General features: G+C 43.0%; 1 protein-coding gene across 1 annotated transcript in view; it reads right to left on the bottom strand.

The window, feature by feature from the left end:
* LOC124613204 (H(+)/Cl(-) exchange transporter 4) overlaps positions 1–26,672 on the bottom strand; it is a 416,779-nt gene that overhangs the window by 61,088 nt on the left and 329,019 nt on the right. Inside the window, exon 4 of the mRNA XM_047141870.1 lies at positions 6,078–6,268. The gene's annotated coding sequence lies outside the window, so the exon portion shown is untranslated. The remainder of the gene's footprint in view (positions 1–6,077; positions 6,269–26,672) is intronic.

The raw sequence follows: 26,672 nt of genomic DNA, 5'->3' as shown, positions 1-26,672 counted from the left end.
TGGGTAAGTAGCGCTTACCTAGCGTCCATTGAATATTCGCCACTGTCAACTGCTGATCTCAATTACCGTCCTGTCAACAATAGTCATTAAAAAAAAAAGGTCGAACAGTTGAACATGTCTCAATGAAAGAATAGCTCAACGCCTTGTTGAAGGAACAATAACCGGAAACGACATGGGAAAAAAAACCTGTCTTTTTGCGGTATTAAGGCATACTCTTTAGCTGGAGTGACACCAAATGTCACTGAAATTTACACCGTGTGGTGAGGGTGAAATACAGCAACGAATTATTTGGCCACTAATCGACATTAACGTGTGTACACACCAAGTAGGACGCAAGCAGAAAAGAATTCCAACATTAGACAAGTTGATGGTGATCGTGATAGTCTGAGCAGCAGTTAAACAGTTTGATTGGATTTGTGAAGTTTATTCTTAACTACGAAATTAGGGATTTCATAATGAAGTCTATCAAGAAAGATCAAAATTCTTAAACTAACTTCCTTTCAGATTACTTCATTGTTAGAAAACATACTTATTAGAAAAAAATAGGCAACGCAGGAGAAGGTAGCAGTTACAGTAAAACTACGAAACTCTGGGCTCGGGCTCAGAGACCGAAATGATGACACTCTGCCATATCATCATGTATCAACAGCTTCATTCCATTAGGTGTCCTAAGCTCGCACATGAAACCTTGAAAGCCATGGTTCAAGACAATAAAGTGGATGTAGAATTTATTGACTTCCAAAAAGCATTTGACACAGCAGGTGGAGGTGAGATTCTGGGGTCTAGTCCTTGACGGGCCAATCAGGCCCGATGCACTGCTGAGTTTCTCTGCCAACAGCGTCACTGGATGTAATATAGAGGGGTATATGCTAAGCACACAGATCTCCTGGTGGATACCGGATTTCTCGAGCTTGGCGCCGCTATTAATCGGCTACGTAACACCTAAGTTGGCCTCAGGAGGCTGAGTGCATCCTGTACCAGTCCCCACGAAGGCAAAATCCCTGACAGGACTGGGAATCAAGCTCAGGTTCTCCATACGGCAGTCAGATGCTCTGACCACTCAACAACTGAGCGGACATTTGGCTTGGTACCACAGCTATATTTATTAACTTAAGTATGATTATGTGAGGCATCATATGAAGTTTGTGTCTGGACAGGAAATTTCTTGTTTGGGAGAATGCAACGTGTTAGTTTGGTTATATAGTCATCGACAGAAACAGAAGTAACTTCAGGGGTATCCTAGGTAAGTGGGTTGTGGCCCATCCTGTCCATATTGTATATTAATGACCTAGCAGTCCACTCCCTTAGCTGAGTGGTCAGCAAGTCTGACTGCCATGAAGTGGGCCCAGGTTCGTTTCCCATACTGGCCAGAGTTGTTCTCCACTCAGGGATTGGGTGTCGTGTTTTCTTCATCATCATCGACATGCAAGTCACTCAATGTGGCGTCAACTGAAAAGACCTGCAGCTCGACTGCCGAACTTCCTCAGTTGGGAACTCCCAGTCTTCAAGATCATATGGTCAAGACCTATCAGATAATATTAATAGTGCAACAGGCTTCTAGTAGATGAGGAAGTTATCTATAATGAAGTACAATATGAAAAACAGCTGCATAAATATTCAGTCACTTCTTGACAAGATAACAAACTGGTGCAAAGACTGATAACTTACCTAAAATGTTCATAAAAGTAAAGTCGTACAGATCACACAATGCAGGAATGTTATATCTTATGACTACAAAGTCAATGACTCAACATTGGAATCAGTTAACTCTTACAAGTACCTGGGTGAAACAATTTGTGGGGATATGAAACAGAAAGATAACACAGGCCCAGAAGTAGGTAAAACAGGGATTCATTGGTAGGATACTGGGAAAATGCAATAAGTCTACAAAGGAAATTGATTACAAAACACTTGTGTGACCTACACAAGAATATTGTTCAAATGTGTGACCCATGCCAAATAGCGCTAACAAGGGATACCCAATACAATGAAGAGCAGCACCTGATTCAAGGGAAAGCATCACAGAAAAAACTAGAAATACAAGGCACTTGAAGATAAACGCCAATTATTCCATGAAAGCCTATATAAAAGTATTTTAGAAACCAGCATCAAATGAAGAAATTAGAGATTTTCGTGAAACCTCTAGACATCACTCCTGTAGGTATGGTGAAGACAATATAACATTGGTTACAGCAAGCATAGAGATATTTAAACTAGCATTCTTCCAGCACTCCATGCACTCTTAACTTCACAGTGATTTGAATAGTATCATACGTAGATTCTCATATACTTTCTTTTTTATTGCTACAACTGCGACCAGCAGTTAAAAAAACTTTGGTTGCTTTGTTCGATACTTTCAGCTTCTCTCTCTGTCAAAAAAGATATGAAGTGACCAAACTTGAAAATGTAACTATGCATATAACAATGTAGGCTTCTGTAGCCGGTGTGAACATGGTTATAATTCTTTTGAGGAGAAGATTCAGTAATTAACATTATTAGGTCGGTCTTTCACATTTATTTTAAGGTATCTGAAAATGAGGTGGCGACAGAAATAAAACTTCAAATATCCCCTACAACTTTTATACATTATGAATGAAAGAACTCACTACAGTGGTATAACAATATAAAATATTTATTATTTTACAAAACGGTTTCCAGCTGTAACACCACTGTCATCTTTGGCAACCAACTGCGACACTCTATACTTGCACTACTTTAAAATCTTTGATCCAACAAAAAATTTCACAGCGCACATATTTTTTTTTTTACCTGACGATTGCATAACAGCCCAAAACCAGTTAGCAAAATAATAATTATTTAAATAAAAATGAAATTCAAATATACCACTTTTTTTAAATAAATTTCTCCTAGCCCCTTATAGATTCATAACCCCATACAGACAGTTATAAAAATTTGTAACTATGAATTTTTAATAGCTGTGATAATACTTGTAAGATTTTAAAAGAATAACATGTGACACATGCAATGCATAACTGATGCATTGGTTGTTCACCTCCTTACTACGAGGGTCGTTCAATAAGTACTGCCCCACATCTTTTTTAAAAAAGCCACTAATATATAAAGACCAATGTCCTTGTTGGTGCTTCACATTTGATGTTTATTCTGCTCACCGGTGTTTCGAATCGTTCTGGGAGATGGCAGAGCCGTAGTACAGCGTCAAAATGGCGTCTACACACGACTCACGTTGCAAACAGCGTGCTGTTATTGAATTCTAGTGTGCAGAAAAACAAACCGTGCTGAACATCCATAAACGTTTTTGTGCAGTGTATGGCGGTGCTGCAGTTGATAGGAGTACAGTTGGGCGATGGGAAAAGAAAGTTACATGCAGAAACAGAGCTCCATGGTCGGCCACGCTCGGAACATCCTGTCACAGACATGCTGAATCGTTTGGATGTCATATTCGTTCCGACCGGCACATCACAACTCAAAAATTGGCTCTACAGTTGTCTGTCAGCATTGGAAGTGCGTTTGCAATGATCGAGACTGTCGGATATTGAAAGAGGTGCTCATGATGGGTTCCACGAATGCTCACAGTGGACCACAAGATTCAAAGAAAGGCCATTTCATGTGAATGGTTGGAGCATTTTGAGACTGACGGGGAGGCCTTTCTGTCACAGATGGTTACGGGGGCGAAAGCTGGTTGCAACACTTTGCGCCGGAAACAAAAATGCAGTCCACAGAGAGGCATCATCCTCATTCACCACAACAGAAGAAATTCAAGACAACCCTCTCTGCCAGAAAAGTCATGGTGACAGTCTTGTGGGACTGTGATGGCGTCATTCTCGAGAATGTGATGCCAAGAGTGTCAACCATGAATTCAGAGGCATACGTGAAGACTCTGAATAAACTCAAGAACCGTTTCCAACTTGTTCGATCGGACAAGAATCCAGCAGAAATCTTGCTCCAGCACGACAATGCATGCCCACACACAAATCTGAGAACCAAGGAACACACCGCCAAATTGGGTTGGGCGTCATTGTCCCATCCACCCTACAATCCAGACCTGGCACCATTGGACTTCCATCTCTATGGGCCCCTTACAGATTCTCTATGGGGAACACACTCTGAAGGTGACGAAAGTGTCGGTCACACAGTGAAAACATGGTTACAATAAAGGGCAACAGCTTTTACCAGCAGGGATAATAAGTGCTCTTCCACAGCATTGGTGTACGGCTATAGAACGTGATGGAGACTATGTAGAAAAATAGGACATGGGCAAGACATGCTGATGTACATTGTCATCAAATTCTTACTCTTAAGAATAAATAAGTTCTGAAATAAAAATGTGTGGCATTACTTATTGAATAACCCTCATATTACACAACTTACTTTTTGATGCACGAATTGTTCACCTCCTCTCTATTATCCACTGCAGGAACCCCATGTATTTCATTTTAAATCTTACGAGTATGTTCACACCTATTAAAAATTTACTATCTCAAGTTTTCAGGAGTATCTGTGCGGGGTTAGGAGTCTCTATGGGGCTAGGAGAAATTAACGTGATATGTCAAAAATTTATTTTTATTTAAGTAATTATCTTCAGCTTTTTGTCTTTGAAATTTTTGAATCGATTTCTAAGATTTTGATGAGATTACAACAGAGACAAGTGGTAAATTTACGGTTTATTTCAGTTTCTCTTCACTTGATTCTAACAATATAGCGCTACCTGCTACGTACAACTCGCGAAGAGACCGTGAAGACAAAAATTAGAGAGATTTGAGTTCATATCGGGGCTTACCAACAATAGTTCTTCCCGCGAACCATTCGCGACTGAAACAGGAAAAGGGGGAAATGGCAGTGATACACAAAGACCTACAGCCACATACCAGACAAGACAGTGAATTAATATTGCACTTTCATCCAGTTCTCTAGGTCATTGGGAAGTTAGTTTAAAATCAGTTACAAGATTTGTACTGAACAGGCAGACTGTCAAAAAGTGCTCCAATAAAAAACGCAGTAATAAATATTGTAGAATCTTACACCAGTGTAGCGTATTTTTTCACCCACAAGAACAAAAACGTTACACAAAACCACAAAACGAAACAGAGAGAGTTATGTCGCAGACCACAAGTTGTAGGTATTGAAGGGCATATGTTTGGTACTCTGCTTTTTCAGCCTTTCTTAGCTTTCCAAATTTTGGAGCTGTGACCTCACAATCAACTATAGCTGGGGTTACGAACGATGGAGGACGAGTTTAGGCTTGTTCCATGTACCTACATCTCGTGTTCCTCGACAGCCAATGGGCATTCAATGGGCGCTTTGTTGTGAAATGCGAGCATTAAAAGTGATCGTGAATGTAGTAAACTTTTGCTGCATTTGTTGGAGTTGTCGTCTCTGATCGTGGTGATAACTGACAAGACTCTACATAACGAGTGAGACAAAATCTGGAGGACACAGCTTTCTTCACATGCAAAGCACGTATTGTGCGTGCCTCAACTGTCGCTTGGAAATGGTAACAATGCAGTCCGCGTCTCGACCTATGCGAACTGCCGCCACCGTTAGTGAAGCGGACTATAGCTTTTCATAATCAACGGTCCTGACGAGACCGAACGCGCGCCATTCTACTCCAACAACAAACAATTGCCAGGGACAGTGATTACTCCTTCCTGCGGCACTTGCTTGGCAGCGGCGTACGGCGTTCTCTGTGTGCTAGTTCAAGAGCGCGACTAGCTGTCGCTCTTATTCCTGAGAACAAACCATGTGGAATCCTAGAAGAATTCTTGGAGCGAGTGACAGGTTGTCTGTATAATGCATCCCAGACATCCTCTAGAAAACTCAAATTTACCTACCAGAGCAGCTCGATACTGGCAAGTGAAATGCCTTGTCTTGTCTTGTCTGTATTAACAAATACCACTTCACTTGATGGTATTCTTTCGTATCTGATTGCAGCTACTAACTGAGATGTCGTGTTCGATCTGGTGTGAACAGCCGGGATCTGAGTGCAGCCAGCCAGTGCAGCGCACCCCCCGCCCCCCACCCCGGCAACCCTCACACACACACACACACACACACACACACACACACACACAAGCACAGGTAAAGTACTGTTTGCTCACCTGCGGTGCAGCATGCGCGGCTGACGGAGCCAAACACGACGAAGTGAAGCGGGCTGCCACCAGAGTCCGCCGCTTCCGCTGACTGGTCGTGGCAGCACCAGCTGCGCTGTGCTGCTAATCCTCCCGACAACAGCTGACTGTCGCCGAGGCAATGGAACCACCAGCTGCAGCGCCGCTCCCTCTTACACAACCTGCGGGTCGAAGAAGGATCCGTAGTATCTACACTCTGGCTAAATGACACAACACGTACAAAACAAATCAATATTTTAGAAGTTCCTCACAGGACTCGATTTATGGCCCTGCCTGAAGCGGACAACTCTCGAATACACTTAGCAATGCGAGCACACTCCGTGATCGCAAAGCTTTGACGTGTCACATCAGCTGATTCGAAATTAACCTCGTAAGTGGGTATTTTTTGTACGTGCTTCTCTGGCTCAGTGGGTAATTTCCTCCATCGCTGTCTGACACAATCGTGCCACGTAACGTGCTGACCTATGAAAACGTTTCTATATTGGTTTTAGTTTATGGACCAAAACTAAAGTGGATTAGGATCCAATAGACAGTATTAAAGGAGAGGACGAAATTTTATTTTCACGTAATTACAGGTCGTTTTCTGTGTGGAATATTTCAAAGCATGGTGCTGTGCAGAGAGGAATTCACATTTTGCACACCAATAACTCGTTTCGATGGCCTCTTCTCCTGCTCACTCTACCCTTCCTTTATGGCCATTTCTTCGTTGTGCCTGACAAAAATTCTCTAAAATAACTTACTATAAGACGAGTCTCTTTTGATGTTCGAGGCAGGCGTTCAATTGATAACCCTTGTTGTGGAGAGGACATGTCCACTCTTCCCCAGAGATTAATTACGAATTCACAGCGGTGTTTTCCGTACAGAACGTATGTATTAAAGTATATAACGTCCAATAAATGGCGAAAAATCTTCTGATAGATTGCTTCAGTCTGCTGCTGGTCATGTGGTAACTTCGCAACTGGATATCACCCCATTCCACGCCTACCATATCCTTGTTCTAATCCTTGGCAATACTTCGGTTTTGCTCGATGCCATTCTTTGGATAAACTTCTTGAAATCTATCGTCATTCAACGTGCTGACAACCACGACGAAAAAAAAGAAATCAGCTAAATTTCGATTACGCGATAAGTCACACAAATCTGAGGCTGTAAATTCAACTAATTGTTGTGGTCTTCAGTCCTGAGACTGGTTTGATGCAGCTCTCCATGCTAATCTATCCTGTGCAAGCTCCTTCATCTCCCAGTACCTACTGCAGCCTACATCCTTCTGAATCAGCTTAGTGTATTCATCTCTTGGTCTCCCCCTATGATTTTTACCCTCCACGCTGCCCTCAAATACTAAATTGGTGATCCCTTGATGCCTCAGAACATGTCCTACCAACCGATCCCTTCTTCCAGTCAAGTTGTGCCACAAACTTCTCTTCTCCCCAATCCTATTCAATACCTCCTCATTAGTTACGTGACCTACCCACCTAATCTTCAACATTCTTCTGTAGCACCACATTTCGAAAGCTTCTATTCTCTTCTTGTCCAAACTATTTATTGTCCAAGTTTCACTGCCATACATGGCTACACTCCATACAAATACTTTCAGAAACGACTTCCTGACACATGAATCTATACTCAATGTTAACAAATTTCTCTTCTTCAGAAACTCTTTCCTTGCCATTGCCAGTCTACATTTGATATCCTCTCTACTTCGACCATCATCAGTTATTTTGCTCCCCAAATAGCAAAACTCCTTTACCTCCTTTACTACTTTAAGTGTCTCATTTCCTAATCTAATTCCCTCAGCATCACCCGACTTAATTCGACTACATTCCATTATCCTCGTTTTGCATTTGTTGATGTTCATCTTATATCCTCCTTTCAATACACTGTCCATTCCATTCAACTGCTCTTCCAAGTCCTTTGCTGTCTCTGAAAGAATTACAATGTCATCGGCGAACCTCAAAGTTTTTATTTCTTCTCCCTGGATTTTAATACCTACTCCAAGTTTTTCTTTTGTTTCCTTTACTGCTTGCTCAATATACAGATTGAATAACATCGGGGAGAGGCTACAACCCTGTCTCACTCCCTTCCCAACACTGCTTCCCTTTCATGCCCCTCGACTCTTATAACTGCCATCTGGTTTCTGTACAAATTGTAAATAGCCTTTCGCTCCCTGTATTTTACCCCTGCCAGCTTTAGCTTTTGAAAGAGAGTATTCCAGTCAAAATTGTCAAAAGCTTTCTCTAAGTCTACAAACGCTAGAAACGTAGGTTTGCCTTTACTTAATCTTTCTTCTAAGATAAGTCGTAAGGACAGTATTGGCTCACGCGTTCCAACATTTCTAAGGAGTCAAAACTGATCTTCCCTGAGGTCGGCTTCTACCAGTTTTTCCATTCGTCTGTAAATAATTCGTGTTAATATTTTGCAGCTGTGACTTATTAAACTGATAGTTCGGTAATTTTCACATCTGTCAACACCTGCTTTCTTTGGGATTGGAATTATTATATTCTTCTTGAAGTCTGAGGGTATTTCGCCTGTCTCGTACATCTTGCTCACCAGATGGTAGAGTTTTGTCAGGACTGGCTCTCCCAAGGCCGTCAGTAGTTCTAATGGAATGTTGTCTACTCCCGGGGCCTTGTTTCGACTCAGGTCTTTCAGTGCTCTGTCAAACTCTTCACGCAGTATCTTGTCTCTCATTTCATCTTCATTTACATCCTCTTCCATTTCCATAATATTGTCCTCAAGTACATCGCCCTTGTATAGACCCTTTATATACTCCTTCGACCTTTTCTGCTTTCGACGGAGCGAGGTGGCGCAGTGGTTAGACACTGGACTCGCATTCGAGAGGACGACGATTCAATCCCGCGTCCGGCCATCCTGATTTAGGTTTTCAGTGATTTCCCTAAATCGCTCCAGGCAAATGCCGGGATGGTTCCTTTCAAAGGGCTCGATCGACTTCCTTCCCTGTCCTTTCCTAATCCGATGAGACCGATGACCTCGCTGTCTGGTCTCCTTCCCCAAACCAACCAACCAACCAAGCTTTCTGCTTTCCCCTCTTTGCTTAGAACTGGGTTTCCATCTCAGCTCTTGATATTCATACAAGTGGCTCTCTTTTCTCCAAAGGTGTCTTTAATTTTCCTGTAGGCTGTATCTACCTTACCCCTAGTGAGATAAGCCTCTACATCCTTACATTTGTCCTCTAGCCACGCCTGCTTAGCCATTTTGCACTTCCTGTCGATCTCATTTTTGAGACGTTTGTATTCCTTTCTGCCTGCTTCATTTACTGCATTTTTATATTTTCTCCTTTCATCAATGAAATTCAATATTGCTTCTGTTACCCAAGGATTTCTACTAGCCCTCGTATTTTTACTTACTTGATCCTCTGCTGCCTTCACTACTTCATCCCTCAGAGCTACCCATTCTTCTTCTACTGTATTTCATTCCCCCATTCCTGTCAATTGTTCCCTTATGCTCTCCCTGAAACTCTGTACAACCTCTGGTTTAGTCAGTTTATCCAGGTCCCATCTCCTTAAATTCCCACCTTTTTGCAATTTCTTCAGTTTTAATCTACAGTTCATAACCAATAGATTGTGGTCAGAGTCCACATCTGCCCCTGGAAATGTCTTACAATTTAAAACCTGGTTCGTAAATCTCTCTCTTACCATTATATAATCTATCTGATACCTTTTAGTATCTCCAGGATTCTTCCATGTATACAACCTTCTTTTATGATTCTTGAACTAAGTGTTAGCTATGATTAAGTTATGCTCTGCGCAAAATTCTAACAGACGGCTTCCTCTTTCATTTCTTAGCCCCAATCCATATTCAACTACTATGTTTCCTTCTCTCCCTTTTCCTACTGTCGAATTCCAGTCACCTATGATTGTTAAATTTTCGTCTCCCTTCACTACATGAATAATTTCTTTTATCTCATCATACATTTCTTCAATTTCTTCGTAATCTGCAGAGCTAGTTGGCATATAAACTTGTACTACTGTAGTAGGCATGGGCTTCGTGTGTATCTTGGCCACTATAATACGTTCACTATGCTGTTTGTAGTAGCTTACCCGCACTCCTATTTTTTTATTCATTATTAAACCTACTCCTGCATTACCCCTATTTGATATTGTATTTATAGCCCTGTATTCACCTGACCATAAATCTTGTTCCTCCTGCCACAGAACTTCACAAATTCCCACTATATCTAACTTTAACCTATCCATTTCCCTTTTTAAATTTTCTAACCTACCTGCCCGATTAAGGGATCTGACATTCCACGCTCCGATACGTAGATGTCAGATTTCTTTCTCCTGATAACGACGTCCTCCTGAGTAGTCCCCGCCCGGAGATCCGAATGGGGGACTATTTTACCTCCGGAATATTTTACCCAAGAGGGCGCCATCATGAATTATCCATACAGTAAAGCTGCATGCCCTCGGGAAAAATTACGGCTGTAGTTTCCCTTGCTTACAGCCGTTCGCAGTACCACAACAGCAATGGCGTTTTGGTTAATGTTACAAGGCCAGATCAGTCAATCATCCAGACTGTTGCCCCTGCAACTACTGAAAAGGTTGCTGCCCCTCTTCAGGAACCACACGTTTGTCTGGCCTCTCAACAGATACCCCTCCGTTGTGGTTGCACCTACGGTACGGCTATTTGTATCGTTGAGGCACGCAAGCCTCCCCACCAACGGCAAGGTCCATGGTTCATGGGGGGGGGGGGGGGGGGGGACTTAGGGATTACAATTATCTATGTGATCGTTTCAATTTAGGTTATTTGTAATTGTACTTAGGGATTACAATTACAAATAACCTAAATTGGAACGATCACATAGATAATATTGTGGGTAGAGCAAACCAAAGACTGCGATTCATTGGCAGCATACTTAGAAGGTTCAACAGATCTACTAAAGAGACTGCTTACACCACGCTTGTCCGCCCTACTCTGGAGTATTGCTGTGCGGTGTGGGATCCGCGACAGGTGGGACTGACGGATGACACCGAAAAAGTACAAAGAAGGGCAGCTCGTTTTGTATTATCACGAAATAGGGGAGATAGTGCCACATACATGATACGTGAATTGGAGTGGCAATCATTAAAACAAAGGCGTTTTTCGTTGCGACTGGATCTTCTCATGACATTTCAATCACCAGTTTTCTCCTCCGATTGCGAAAACATTCTGTTGCCACCCACCTACATAGGAAGAAATGATCATCACGATAAAATAAGAGAAATCAGGGCTCGCACAGAAAAATTTAAGTGCTCGTTTTTCCTGCGTGCAGTTTGAGAGTGGAACGGTAGAGAGACATCTTGAAGGTGGTTCATTGAACCCTCTGCCATGAACTTTATTGTGAATAGCAGAGTTATCACTTAGATGTAGATATAATGGAGTCAACGCGGTTTATAATGGCCCCCTGGACACTACAAAAGGCGGGACATGGTTCTTAATAGGGTATGTGATCACCACAAATGGCAGTACATGCTCTGCAACGTACTCTCAAGCCGGCCATGAGGTTGGGAAGGAATTCTTGTGGTAGCCCATTTTCCATCAGCGAACTTGACAACTGCCGCATAGTCGTTGGTGAGTCTGGACGTGATGCATCTTCCCAAAGGATCCCACGTGTGCTCGGTGGGGTTACGTCCGCGGAACGGGCAGTCCAGCCTATTCGCCGAATATCCTCTCATTCCGAGAGCTCGTCTACCTGCGCGGTGCGATGCTGTCGCGCGTTGTCATCCACAAAAATGAAGTCATTGCCGAATGCACGAGGGAAAGAGTACGCTATTACAGTATCGTTGAGCATTGAGTGTGCCGTGTTGAGAGATTTGGAGGTCATGCAATATTTTGCCTCCCCACACCATAACACCTGGACCACCAAAACGATCATGTTCGACAATATTTCAGGGTGCATTTGTTTCTGGCTCTGAGCACTGTGGGACTTAACATCTGAGGTCATCTGTCCCCTAGACTTAGAACTACTTAAACCTAACTAACATAAGGACATCACACACATCCATGCCCGAGGCAGGATTCGAACCTGCGACCGTAGACGTCGCGCGGTTCCAGACTGAAGCGCCTCGAACCGCTCGGCCACCACGGCCGGCCCCATTTGTTTCCACACCTCTCGCCTTATGAGGGTATGTCAAGAATTGTCGAACATGGTCGTTTGGTGGTCGAGATGTTACGGTGTCGGGAGGCATAGTGTTTCATGGGCGTGCTGACTTCCAGACCTTTGAACATGGCACGACTACAGGTCAGCGTCATTGGGCACTGTACTACTTCTTCATGTGCGTCTTTTCAGAAGTGCATTCAGTCCTGACTTCATTTTTATGGATGAGAAAGCGCGATCGCATCGAATAGCTCAGGTAGAGGTGCTCTGGGAACGAGAGGATATTCGGAGAATCGAAAGCTCTGCCCATTCCTCCGACTTCAGTCTCACCGAACACCTTTGGGATGGTTTAGGTAGACTGTCAGCTGCCAACCGCGCCAGTGGAGCAATGTAACGCCCTACTACAAGAACCCCTTAGCAAAATTGTGACCATCATGGGAGGTCGTTGCACAGCATAGTCTGTGGTCATCACACACACTATCAAGAACCATGTCCCACATTTTGCAATGTGCAGGAGACCACCGTAAATCGCGGTGACTTCAATGTGATTATTGTCTTTGAATAAAAATGTTGTTTCTGTTTGTCCCATTACGTATCTCTTTCAGTTATCTTCTGTACTATACTGCCGCAGTTCTTTCTATGTATGGTCCAGGTTTCATCGAGCTATGTTAGTTGACAGTGACACATCATGCGAAAGCTACTTGCACACCAGTGGATTTGGGATCGAATGTCTTAGCCGCCTCACCCTGTGCTGATCAGTTATTTCAGACAAGGTTTTAAGTGCAACTAATCTTTATTCTAAGATGCATTTCACGAGAGCCTGGTTATAAGAGAGTAAGTTAATGCTTGCATGCGTACGATCAAGTGAGAGAGAGAGAGAGAGAGAGAGAGAGAGAGAGAGAGAGAGAGAGAGAGAGAGAGAGAGGGAGGGAGGGAGGGAGGGGGAGTGGGTGGGCCCTTTTATTAAATATACTTATACATAGTCTTGTCCGTGAAAGCAGGAGCGACCATGACGCTGCAGTAGAGCGTCCTACATGCAAATCATCATCATTTGCGATTTTTGGCAAAAAAAAAATACGATAAAGAAGTAATTTACCTGTTACTTTGTGGTACTCCACAGTTGTATAAATTCCGATGTGAAAAGTTACTGAAAATATTCCTAGAATTACTGATATAATTTCTTTTTATTTTTTTATGCGTCATGCTTTCCCGACTCAGCATCATTTAGGGTTTCGTGCCTCAGTCAGTAAAAACGGAACACTTATAGGATCTCTTTGTTGTTTGTCTATCTATCTATCTGCCTGTCCCACTGTTAAAAACTCTGTTTCTCAGGAACGGGTTGCCGCATCAAGTTAAAATTGATGTCACATACTGAGGTCCATGATCGCATGGCCGTGTAGAAAATTTAAGCTTCTAAGCCAATGCACTCAAAACATACGGCCATTTATGTCACATATTTTAATAGTCGTAAACTCACTCATCAAACAATTGTTTTGTAAATAAAACCGCCTTTTCTTGCTGCAACATATTCTTCCCAGACGCGTTTCGCCTTTTCCTTGCTCTAAGACATCTTCAGTGGGATCTATAACGATGCATTTTTGTTACTTTTGGTTTATCAAACAGTTCACTTCGCGTTTTTCATGTAAATAACTAAATACTTACAGTTTCTTGGCCGGCCGCGGTGGCCGAGTGGTTCTAGGCGCTTCAGTCCGGAACCGCGTGACTGCTACGGTCGTAGGCTCGAATCCTACCTCGGGCATGGGTGTGTGTGACGTCCTTAGGTTAGTTAGGTTTAATTAGTTCTAAGTTCTAGGGGACTGATGACCTCAGATGTTAAGTGCCATAGTGCTCAAAGCCATTTGAACCATTTGAACAGTTTCTTGTAATCTGCGTTTCCTCTCATCTGGTCTGGAGGTCGCACTACCACTTTATTCCCGAAATTAAGTTAGAGCAAGAAAAGGCGCTTTTATTTACAAAACAAGTATTTCTGTGCTTCCTGCGGAGGATGGTCACCCAAACAAACTTGTCACTCGTCAAAACCTATATAGTATTTCCCGTTGGCCTAGAATCATGAAATTTGGCAAGAAGCAAGGTTTCGGAGAACAAGTAAAGGAAAAAAATCCAAAAGTTTGTAATTTGTAATTACATGACACGAAAAATGTATTTCTTTTGGCAATTATTATCCGACGTCAAACTTGAAGTGAGGCAGTCTGTAGTTCTGCATTCAGATTGATTGGGTTGCAGTGGTAAAAGTCAAACATCAGGCAAGGAATGACTTTATTACTCATATGACGCGTTTCCGAATTTATCCATCATCAGATATCGAGGTGCGATTACTGCACGTAAATACAGTGTTTCAACTTGTATCTGAAACAAACATTAGCAGACAAGTCATATGAGCAGTAAAGTCATTCATTACCTGTTGTTTGCCTTTTAAAAATGGTTCGAATGGCCCTGAGCACTATGGGACTTAACTGCTGTGGCCATCAGCCCCCTAGAACTTAGAACTACTTAAACCTAACTAACCTAAGGACATCACACACATCCATGCCCGAGGCAGGATTCGAACCTGCGACCGTAGCGGTCGCGCGGTTCCAGACTTTAGTGCCTAGAACCGCTCGGCCACTCTGGACGGCGTTTGCCTTTTACCATTAGGCTCAGTCATCCTGAATGCAGAACTCCAGATTATTATAATAATGGTCTCGTCTCCTGCCACCTCCATGACTTTATGTCACATTTATGATATTGAAACTAAAACATTCTTGAAACTTCCTGGCAGATTAAAACTGTGTACCGGACGGAGACTAGAACTCGGGACCTTTTCGGAAGTAAAGCTGTGAGGACGGGGCGCGAGTCGTGCTTGGGTAGCTCAGTTGGTGCCGGCACGGTCAGAGGGTTGGCTGCCCTCTGTAATAAAAAAAAACTGAGTTAATGGATTAACGACGAACTGAAACGGGTGTATTGCGACGTCCGCCCCGAGCAGATACAACGAACAAAACGAACAAAGTGAGATTAAAAAAAAAAGGGGTTGGTAGAGCACTTTCCCGCGATAGGCAAAGGTCCCGAGTTCGAGTCTCGGTCCGGCACACAGTTCTAGTTTGCCAGGAAGTTTCATATCAGCGCACACTCCGCTGCAGAGTGAAAGTCTCATTCTTAAAACATTCTTGAAAATCTTGGAATCCTCGGGACCGATATTTTGCCACTATCAATGTCGACAGCAGACAAAAATGATCGAGATTCTTGATTCCCGGATTAGATGAACCGTCTATATACGTAATTAAGTTTGTACGGAACCCTCAGTACGCGAATCTTACTCGTACCTGATGGCCTTTTGTAATTACAAAGCGCGCGTCAGAATCGTTGTGTATGGAGCAAACTGGGGCACTGATGGAGATTCTTTTTTTATCTCCGATCGGTACAATGCAAAACTTCAGCAAATAAATCTAAAGGAGATAACGTAGGAATTTTGTCCTGTTCAACTGCTGGTTTGTTTATCTTTTAACGTAAGGTGGAAGTGCTGAGGTAGGGTCCCCCCGATAGACCACATCACGTTCATACAGAGCAGCTCGTATTTCAGCTGCAGCTGGCTCTGTAATGAGTGGTAACCACACTTTGTAGGAGCAGAGCTGTTTCCCGGGACCCTGCGTACGCTTGTTCACGTAGTGCGAGCAAGGAGACGGACGGGAGTGAGTTAGCCGCCTTATCACGGTGACAGGCAGGCCTGCGGCGAGGCGTCAGCGGGCGGCGTGTTCTGATAGCGCGTGCGGGCTGCGACGTGTCGGGACAGCTCCCACTGTGCAGCACAACAGAAACATATTGCAGGAGTAGCGAAGGAGGCTGACAGGTAGTCTCCGTGTGTCCAACTAGACTGAAAGGCTCAAATTAAAACATCTTCGACCAACTGGGGACTCATAGCATTTTCTGCATACAGGGTGTTACAAAAAGGTACGGCCAAACTTTCAGGAAACATTCCTCACACACAAAGAAAGAAAATATGTTAGGTGGACATGTGTCCGGAAACGCTTAATTTCCATGTTAGAGCTCATTTTATTACTTCTCTTCAAATCACATTAATCATGGAATGGAAACACACAGCAACAGAACGTACCAGCGTGACTTCAAACACTTTGTTACAGGAAATGTTCAAAATGTCCTCCGTTAGCGAGGATACATGCATCCACCCTCCGTCGCATGGAATCCCTGATGCGCTGATGCAGCCCTGGAGAATGGCGTTTTGTATCACAGCCGTCCACAATACGAGCGCGAAGAGTCTCTACATTTGGTACCGGGGTTGCGTAGACAAGAGCTTTCAAATGCCCCCATAAATGAAAGTCAAGAGGGTTGAGGTCAGGAGAGTGCGGAGGCCATGGAATTGCTCCGCCTCTACCAATCCATCGGTCACCGAATCTGTTGTTGAGAAGCGTACGAACACTTCGACTGAAATGTGCAGGAGCTCCATCGTGCATGAACCATATGTTGTGTCGTACTTGTAAAGGCACATGTTCTAGCAGCACAGGTAGAGTATCCCGTACGAAATCATGGCGGTGAATCGAGGAAGTACAGTACATACTGACGAAACTAAAATGAGCTCTAACATGGAAATTAAGCGTTTCCGGACACATGTCCACATAACATCTTTTCTTTATTTGTGTGTGAGGAATATTTCCTGAAAGTTTAGCCGTACCTTTTTGTAACACCCTGTATACCGGGTGATCAAAAAGTCAGTATAAATGTGAAAACTTAATAAACCACGGAATAACGTAGATAAAGAGGTAAAAATTGACACACATGCTTGCGATGGCATGGGGTTTTATTAGAACCAAAATGCAGGACGGCGCTCCACCGCATATTGCTAGACGCGTGAAAGATCTCTTGCGCGCGTCGTTTGGTGATGATCGTGTGCTCAGCCGCCACTTTCGTCATGCTTGGCCTCCCAGGTCACCAGACCTCAGTCCGTGCGATTATTGGCTTTTGGGTTACCTGAAGTCGCAAGTGTATAGTGATCGACCAACATCTCTAGCGATGCTGAAAGACAACATCCGACGCCAATGCCTCACCGTAACTCCGGACATGCTTTACAGTGCTGTTCACAACATTATTCCTCGACTACAGCTATTTTTGAGGAATGATGGTGGACATATTGAGCATTTCCTGTAAAGAACATCATCTTTGCTTTGTCTTACTTTGTTATGCTAATTATTGCTATTCTGATCAGATGAAGCTCCATCTGTCGGACATTTTTTGAACTTTTGGTTCTAATAAACCCCATGTCATTCCAAGCATGTGTGTCAATTTGTACCTCTCTATCTACATTACTCCGTGATTTATTCAGTTTTCAAATTTATACTGACTTTTTGATCACCCGGTACATCCCTATTGCGTAAGCTATAGTGTGGTGGAGAATGTGTAGATTTGAATCTGACAGAGGTCATGTTAAATAGGGGGTGGGGGGATCCCACAAGGTTCTATTCTGGTCTGCTGTTTTTTGCTGCTGTGGTATCAATTATCTGCCACCAAATATGACGGATGATGCAATTGTTTCCCTCTTTGCGAATGATATAAGTATTGAAACTTCCTGGTGCATTAAAACTGTGCGCCGGATCGAGACTCGAACTCTGCATCACGGTGTAGCTTGCTGTCCAGGTTTCGAGAGGGTGCGTTTCTGGATGAGGTATCGAATATATTGCTTCCCCCTACTTATACCTCCCGAGAAGATCACGAATGTAAAATTAGAGAGATTCGAGCGCGCACGGAGGCATTCCGGCAGTCGTTCTTCCCGCGAACCATACGCGAGTGGAACAGGAAAGGGAGGTAATGACAGTGGCACGTAAAGTGCCCTCCGCCACACACAGTTGGGTGACTTGCGGAATATAAATGTAGATGTAGATGTAGACCTTTGCCTTTCGAGGCAAGTGCTTTACCATCTCAGCTACCCAAGAACGACTCACAGCCCGTCCCCACAGCTTCACTTCTGCCAGTACCTCGTCTCCTCTTCCAAATTTCACAGAAGCTCTTCTGCGAGCCATGCAGAACTAGCACTCCTGGATAAAAGGATATTGCGGAGACATGGCTTAGCCACAGGCTGGTGGATGTTTCCACAGTGAGATTTTCACTCTGCAGCGGAGTGTGCGCTGATGTAAAACTTCCTGGCGGGTTAAAACTGTGTGCCGGATCGAGACTCGAACTCGGGACCTTTGCCTTTCGCGGGCAAGTGCTCTACCATGTGAGCTACCCAAGCACGACTCACGACCCGTCACAGAGGAGCTTCTGTGAAGTTTGGAAGGTAGGAGACGAGGTAGTGGCAGAATTGAAGCCGTGTAGGCAGGTCGTGAGTCATGGTAGAGATGGTAGAGCACTTGGCCGCGAAAGGCAAAGGTCCCGAGTTCGAGTCTCGATCCGGCGCACAGTTTTAATCCTCCAGGAAGTTTCATATCAGCGTATACTCCGCTGCAGAGTGAAAATTTCATTCTGGATATAAGCGTTACTGAAAAATATGTGAACCCTATTGTAAATAATGTAGCTAATAGGGTAATTAGTAACATCAACACATTGCTTTCAGAGAACAGATAAATGTTTAACTGCAGAAAAACTGCAATCAACATGATTGGGTCGTGCGCGGAACCCTCCAGAAAGTTATTTTGTATTTTCCCGACTTTGTACCGCTCTGGCGGAGTCGGCGGTGATACAGATTTTCTTTGCAAGTGAGTAGCCGGCCGCGGTGGTCTAGCGGTTCTAGGCGCGCAGTCCGGAACCGCGCGACTGCTACGGTCGCAGGTTCGAATCCTGCCTCGGGCATGGATGTGTGTGATGTCATTAGGTTGGTTAGGTTTAAGTAGTTCTAAGTTCTAGGGGACTGATGACCACAGTAGTTAAGTCCCATAGTGCTCAGAGCCATTTGAACCATTTTTTGCAAGTGAGTAACTTGTCGTGTGAACGTGGTCCGCTAGGTGGCGCGTGCGGGTCAGTGTGGAGGTTTTGGGTTAGCAGAGGCACAAGGAAGGTGGTGAGCGGGGCCGGTGCTGGGAACAGACCCGTGTTTGTGTCGGAAAATGTCTTGTCTGGACACGGAGTGACAGCACGGCCTCACTGGAGTTGAGGGCCACTTGTCTGAAAATAACCACCTATTTCAGATTCAAGTGTTGACAGTAAGCAGTGTTTACGCTACCGCATCCCGTATCCGTTGTCCAGAAGTGATTGTCGGTCAAAGTAAAGCTGGAAGGTCTGTAGAGCCTTCAGTGCACTGTCGCTGCACCCTGGTTGTTCACTCCACGCGAAGACGACTCGTTATACTATCCAATAGATGGTGATCTGTTTATTTTATCTGTTCATTACGTAAAGGTTGTCATTGAGGTTGCCCTTGTAGGCGTCATTTGTGTTGTGTGTATGTGTGGCACCGCTGGTAAATGATTTATGTTTCAGGTTTTATGATGCCACTTTAATGTTGTGTATAACACATCGCCTATAAATGTGCGCAGGACTAAAGTGCGAAATTAAATATGATTGAAAGCTTGCAGCACTGCAAACCCAATGAGGTAGAAGTGGATGAATTCTAATTCTGTAGATCAATCCTCGGATTAAGTAATCACTTTTTGTAATTGAATAATGCGTGTCTTCTTATTTGGAGTTCATCTGAAGGCGCTCTTCGCCTAAACTTATTTTGAAATTTCTGGTAATTCCGTACACCTCTTGTGTAAATCCTAAACTGTGCCACGAGTGAAATCGGTGTGCGTAAAACTTTTAAGTAGGGGTCCCGCTGTAACTGTTATTGTGTATTTTAAGTTCTGCTGCTAAACTGATTTTATCTGAAGACTGTTTCGAAAATTGAATTCAAGACAAATTATCATTACAATTTTTTGAAATAGATTTAGGTTGGGGGATTTAAATTTAAATGTCAAGTAGTTACCTAGTTTCAGCTGAAACTTCTAATTGACGTCGTTGTAACTGTCTTAAGCTTAAAATTGACATCATTGTATCACCGCTATTTGTCATCAACAATGGATCAGGGTTAATATTTAATCAAGGGTATTGTAACTGTTCCCGCCCCTTTTTTTTTTAAAAAAAAGGGGGGGGGGGGGTGTTAGTAACCTGTATTTCTTGTAAATGTCGAGCAAGTATTTCTTGTCAATAAATTCGTTTAAAAATATGCCTGAATAAATATTAGCCCGGCACTTTACCACTTCATACATCTCCTACCATACGAATTTCTCTCACGGATCTCTTGTAACTGTGAAATATCACTGTGCCAGTCAATTAAATCTACCACTTTCAACTGCCAGAACTAAAGCTAGATGAAAAGCTTTCCTGGGATTATCACGTTCAAGATCTTGTACAGAAAGTGGCTGCTGGTACTTCAATATAAATAATATCCACTGTCTGGTGACACCGAAACGCTCCTGCTTGTTGACTTTCCTTACCTTTACTCCGTTACCTCTGATGGTATCATATTTCTGGGCAACTCTGTACTCGCCAATAATATTTTGAGCCAAGAGAAAGGCTCCAAGGAAGATCTGCACTGTCAGTACGTGAACTTCGTGTAAGCTGTTGTGGAGTTGTCTCAGAATTCAAAATCTGTCATCTCTTTGCAAAATATATATTCCGTCATGGATTTCGTTGCTGGCAATGTTGACTCATTTTGAAGAAACTGTAACATTCATTCAGTGAAGCTAGACGAAAAAATGATATGTGCGTGGTAACAGTTCCTTAAGCATTTTGCAGGAAGTTCCATTTCCAATAGAGCTCCAGCAGAGCTGGCCAAAAATTTAAGTGGTAAAGTCAAATTCTCCAAATCTAAGTTGAAAGGTTTCCTTGTGGCACACTCCTTTTCTGTACAGGAATTCGTCGCAGTAGTTGAGAACTTTTCTCTGTAACGTTATTTATTCATATACACTCTCACTATTTTTCTAGTTGAGTAGTTCTTTAGTATCGTCTACATCTACATGATTACTCTGCAATTCCCAATGAAGTGCCTGGCAGAGGGTTCGTTGAACCACATTCAAGCTATTTCTCTACCGTTTCATTCTTGAACAGTGCGCGGGAAAAACGAATATTTAAATCTTTCCGGGCGAGCTCCGATTATTTTTAATTTAAGACGATAATCATCCCTCACAATGTAAGCGAGTGCCGAATGTTGCCACACTCTGAGGAGAAAGTCGGTGATTGAAATTTCATGCAAAGATACTGCCGCAACGAAAAACGCATTTTTGCTTATGATTGCCAACCTAATTCGCATATCATATCCTAGACACTCTGTCCCCAATTTCACGATAATACAAAACGAGTAGCCCTTCTTTAAACGTTTTCGATGTCCTTCGTCAATTCTATCTGATGAGGGTCTCACACCACACAGCAATACTCCAGAAGAGAGCGTACAAGCGTAGTGTAAGCATTCTGTTTAGTAGATCTGTCGCATTTTGTAAGTGTTCTACTAATAAAGTGCAGTGTTTGGTTTGTGATCGTTCCAAGTTAAGTTATTCGTAATTGTAATCCCTAAGTATTTAGTTGAATTTACAGACTTTACATTTAGGTGTTTTATTATGTAACCGAATTTTATGGATTCCTTTTAGTATCTACGTGGGTAAGTTCGCATTTTTCATTATTTATAGTCAATTGGCGCTTTTTGCACAATACAGATATCTTGTCGAAATCGTTTTGCAATTTGTTTTCATCATCTGATGACTTTAAAAGACTGTAAATGACAGTATAATCTTCAAACAATCTAAAAGGATTCGTCAGATTGTCTCATAAATCGTTTATATAGATCAGGAACAGAAGAGGCCCTATAATACTACCTTGGGGAACACCAGATATTACTCCTGTTTTGCTCGATGACTTCTCGTCAATTACAACTAACTGTGACCTTCCTGACAGGAAACCATGAATCCAGCCGCACAGCTAAGACGATAATCCATAGGCAAGCGATTTGATTAGAAGTCGCTTGTAAGGGACGGTGTCAAAAGACTTCTGAAAATCTAAAAATATGGAATCAAGTTTATGTCCTCCTGTCGATAGCAACCATTACTTCGTGTGAATGAAGGGCTAGTTCGGTTTCACAAGAACGATATTTTCTGAATGCATGTTGTCTGTCAATAAATCGTTCTCTTCTAAGTAATCCATAATGTTCGAACATAGGAAATGTTCCAAAATCCTACTGCAAATGGACATTAGCGACATGGGTATGTAATTCGGCGGATGAGTCCTATTGCCTTTCTTCGGTAATGGTGTGACCTGGGCAACTTTCCAGTCTTTAGGTACGATTCTTTCGGCGAGTGGGTGGTTGCATGCGATTGCTAAGTATGGAGCTGTTGTATCAACATACTCTGAGAGGAACCTGACTGGTATAGAGTTTGGACCTGAGGCCTTGCCTTTATTAAGTGTCTTATGCTGCTTCGCTACTCCGAGGATATCTACTAAGTTACCAATGTTGGCAGCTGTTATTGATTCGAATTCTGAAATACTTACTTCGACTTCTTTGGTAAAGGAATTTTGGAAAACTGTGTCCAGTAATTCCATTAAATCTCTTCCCAGTGGCTAGATTTATGACGAGTTTCTAGCCTTCGCAACAGGCGCTGACGATCAGGAAGTCTCTACATTTGTTCACTAGTTTCTAACAACGTCACCTAATCGTCGACAAATGTGTCGTTTATTTATTGCTGTTACGATTAACTCCGCCGTCTTCTGATTCTAAGAGGGGTTGTTCTTCGTATTCTATACATTCTATATTTCTTTCAGTATGATGCAGATTGTGTAATATTAAACAGCTACAGCTTTATTAACTCAAAATGTAGAACTGAAGGAAAGCAAGAAAAGTGAAGTGTAAGTGAAAGAAAAACTTTCCACCACAGCATCTCTGTCCATCTACCATCTGCGAACAGCCTCAGGGTGATATAGACGTTATCTGCCACGTATAGCTAGTAGCGGTGAACTATTACACTGACTTGAGATACATCGAACGCTATTTTCGCTACGCTGTGAATGGTGGCACAGGGGACATTAATTTTTTGTACCCTATGTGAGACGTGTAACGGTGATTACCTGGTATCCACTTATTCACCTGGCATCTTAGAACGGTCTGAAGATGGTGTAATATATAATCAAAAAGGACTGAAAATAAAATTTGATTTATAAAAACAGCTGAAAGTGTCACTCCTTCTGCATAAAGATATAGTAACAGTTGTCCAATGATCTATCATAGCCGGCCGCTGTGGCCGAGCGGTTTTAGGCGTTTCAGTCCGGAACCACGCGGCTGCCACGGTCGCAGGTTCGAATCCTGCCTCGGGCATAGATGTGTGAGATGTCCTTAGATTAGTTAGGTTTAAGTAGTTCTAAGTCTGGGGGACAGATGACCTCAGATGTTAAGTCCCATAGTGCTTAGAGCCATTTCAACCATTTTGATCTATCATAAGATGAAAGTACGGAGACAATGAGTCTGCCGAAGGCTTTCTGTAAATCAAGACGCTCTCCACTATCTACTGCCCTCTCAATCTCATGGACAGAAAGAGCAAATTGGGTTTGACACGATCAGTGCGTGCGGAAACCGATGTTGAAACATGCGTAATTGTTCGACCTCCAGAAAAGTCACCTGCTCGAGCACAAAATATTTTCGACAGTTCCACAGGAAACTGTCGTCACTGAAGTGAGCCTACAGTTCTGCATTCGATCTCGTGACCCTTTTCGTAGACTGGTACGATCTGTGCTTTCTTCCTCGAGGGCGTGTTTTAAGAACATTTCTACTAACGCTGTTTAAAGGCGAGACCGGTGCATAGCTGTCTATATAAGACACGAACTCCAAAGCTTACTGTTGTCAAGTGCCCCTAATACAACGAAGTTGCTCAAGAATGAAACTGCGCCCTAACCATACAGTGAGCGCGCGCACACACACACACACACACACACACACACACACACACACACACACACACGACATATATATATATATATATATATATATATATATATATATATATATATATATATATATATTAAGTTTTGCATCACCCCGGTTCCCAGAACTCCTGAAGAAAGTTGTTGACTGTGGATTCTGTATCACAGACACAGTCCCTTTGACTGTTCAGTGATGTCACTAAACCCGCCCAAAGATGTAAACAACCATGAATGAGCAGCGCCCCTTAGACGGAGGGGGTCCGACAGCCGATCAGTTCTAGTCATTCCACAAAGAAGGAGGTACACAGCTCGTGTTGTCTGTAGTTCAACCATGCCTAGACGGTCAATAAACAGGTTCAATAGTGTCAGCATTGTTACTTTGTGCCTGGAAGGGCTCTCAACAAGAGAAGTGTCCAGGCGTCTCGGAGTGAACCAAAGCGATGTTGTTCGGACACGGAGGAGATGACATGCCTCGCTCAGGCCGCCCAAGGGCTACAACTGCAATGGATGACCGCTACCTACGGATTATGGCTCGGAGGAACCATGACAGCAGCGGCATAATGTTGAGTAATGCATTTCGTGCAGCCACAGGACGTCGTGTTACGACTCATACTGTGCGCAATAGGCTGCATGATGCGCAACTTCACCCCCGACGGCCATAGCGAGGTCCATCTTTGTAAACCACGACACCATGCAGCGGTACAGATGGGCCGAACAACATGCCGAATGGACTGCTCAGGACTGGCATCGTGTTCTCTTCACCGATGAGTGTCGCATATGCCTTCAACCAGAAAATCGTCAAAGAAGTGTTCGGAGGCAACCCGGTCAGGCTGAACGCCTTAGACACGCTGTCCAGCGGATGCAGCAACATGGAGGTTCACTGATGTTTTGGGTGGCATTATGTGGGGCCGACGTACGCCGCTGGTGGTCATGGAAGGCGCCGTAACGGCTGTACGATACGTGAATGCCATCTTCCGACCTATAGTGCAACCATATCGGCGAGGCATTTGTCTTCATGGACGACAATTCGCGCTCCCATCGTGCACATCTTGTGAATGACTTCGTTCAGGATAACGACATAGTTTGACTAGAGTGGTCAGCATGTTCTCCAGACATGAACCCTATCGAATATGCCTGAGATGGATTGGAAAGGGCTGTTTATGCGCGACGTGACCCACCAACCACTCTGAGGGATCTACGCCGTTGAGGAGTGGGACAACCTGGTCCAACAGTGCCTTGATGAACTTGTGGATAGTATGCCACGACGAATACAGGCGTGCATCAAAGCAAGAGGACGAGATACTGGGTATTAAAGGTACCGGTGTGTACAGCAATCTGGACCACCACCTCTGAAGGTCTCGCTGTATGGTTGTACAACATGCAATGTGTGGTTTTCATGAGCAATGAAAAGAGCGGAAATGATTGTTATTTTGAGCTGTATTCCAATTTTCTGTACAGGTTGTGGAACTCTCGGAATCGAGGTGATGCAAAGCTTTATATATTGTATATCAATAGAAGTAGTTGAACGGGTGAAAAGTGCAGAATTATTTAGAGATCGTCTGTATAAGAAGGACAAAATTTTCCAAAACTGCAAAAACGCTGTCACTGAAAAAAGAATAAAAAGTAATTGTCTAAACCGCACTTGATTTTTTTTCTGTTGATGGTGACCGGTTTTGGTTACCATAACCATCATCCGACCAACGTAGTTGTGATGATTACCAAAAGATAGTAATCTGTCGGCGTAAATTAATTTTGGCCGGATAATGATTGTGACAACACAAACTGACAAGAAGAAAGAAAAGAAACTGCAATTTAAACGGTTACTTTTTATTCTTATATAAAGCAAAAATTGCCAAAGTTGCAACACGTTGCCAGAAAACTGTAATTATTCGATTCACAAGAAAGGAGGCAAATAAGACACAACAATTATAGAGGTGTCAGCCTCCTCTCCGTAACATGTAAGATATTGACTAAAATTATCACCAACATAGTAAAAAAATAGCGGGTTTCGATTAAGTCCCGTGTTTTCTGTCTTTAAAGGTACGTCTAGAATAATGGACAAGACTCAAGCCGAGAACAACATTATAAAGAAGGAACAATGACTTAATTACAACTTCGACTGAAGCTCACAGATGTTGAGGAAGCTTTTGACTCAGTTTTGACAATATCTGTTTTAACAGAGCTTGAGAAACACGGCACTGACTCAAATCTAGATAATATGCCTTAGAAAATATACTTTAATGCTGTAGCTCTCATTAGATTTCATCAATATGGTGAAAACCATTTTCCAGTAGTGATACACGAAGCTTTCAGATCTCTAAATTGGAAAGAGAAGAAAGGATAGGTATTAATGGGACATATATTAACATCCTAAGTTTTTCTGAAAACAATTTATTATGAGTATGAATAAATTAGAGCAAGACTAAACTAAAACAGCATACAATAAAAACATCGAAAAGAAAAAAGTACAAACTAACAATGTAGGCGTAGAACCAGTTGTTCGCTTTTGGTATCTGAGGCAGACTGAGACAAATAATCGTTGAACAGAAAAGAACGGGAACAATCGAAAGTGTTTTGGAGTGCTTTTG

Source organism: Schistocerca americana, chromosome 4 (assembly GCF_021461395.2).
Source record: "Schistocerca americana isolate TAMUIC-IGC-003095 chromosome 4, iqSchAmer2.1, whole genome shotgun sequence".
Lineage (NCBI taxonomy): Eukaryota > Metazoa > Arthropoda > Insecta > Orthoptera > Acrididae > Schistocerca > Schistocerca americana.
The sequence above is the reverse complement of the archived record's forward strand: the minus strand, read 5'-3'. Positions and strand labels throughout refer to the sequence as shown.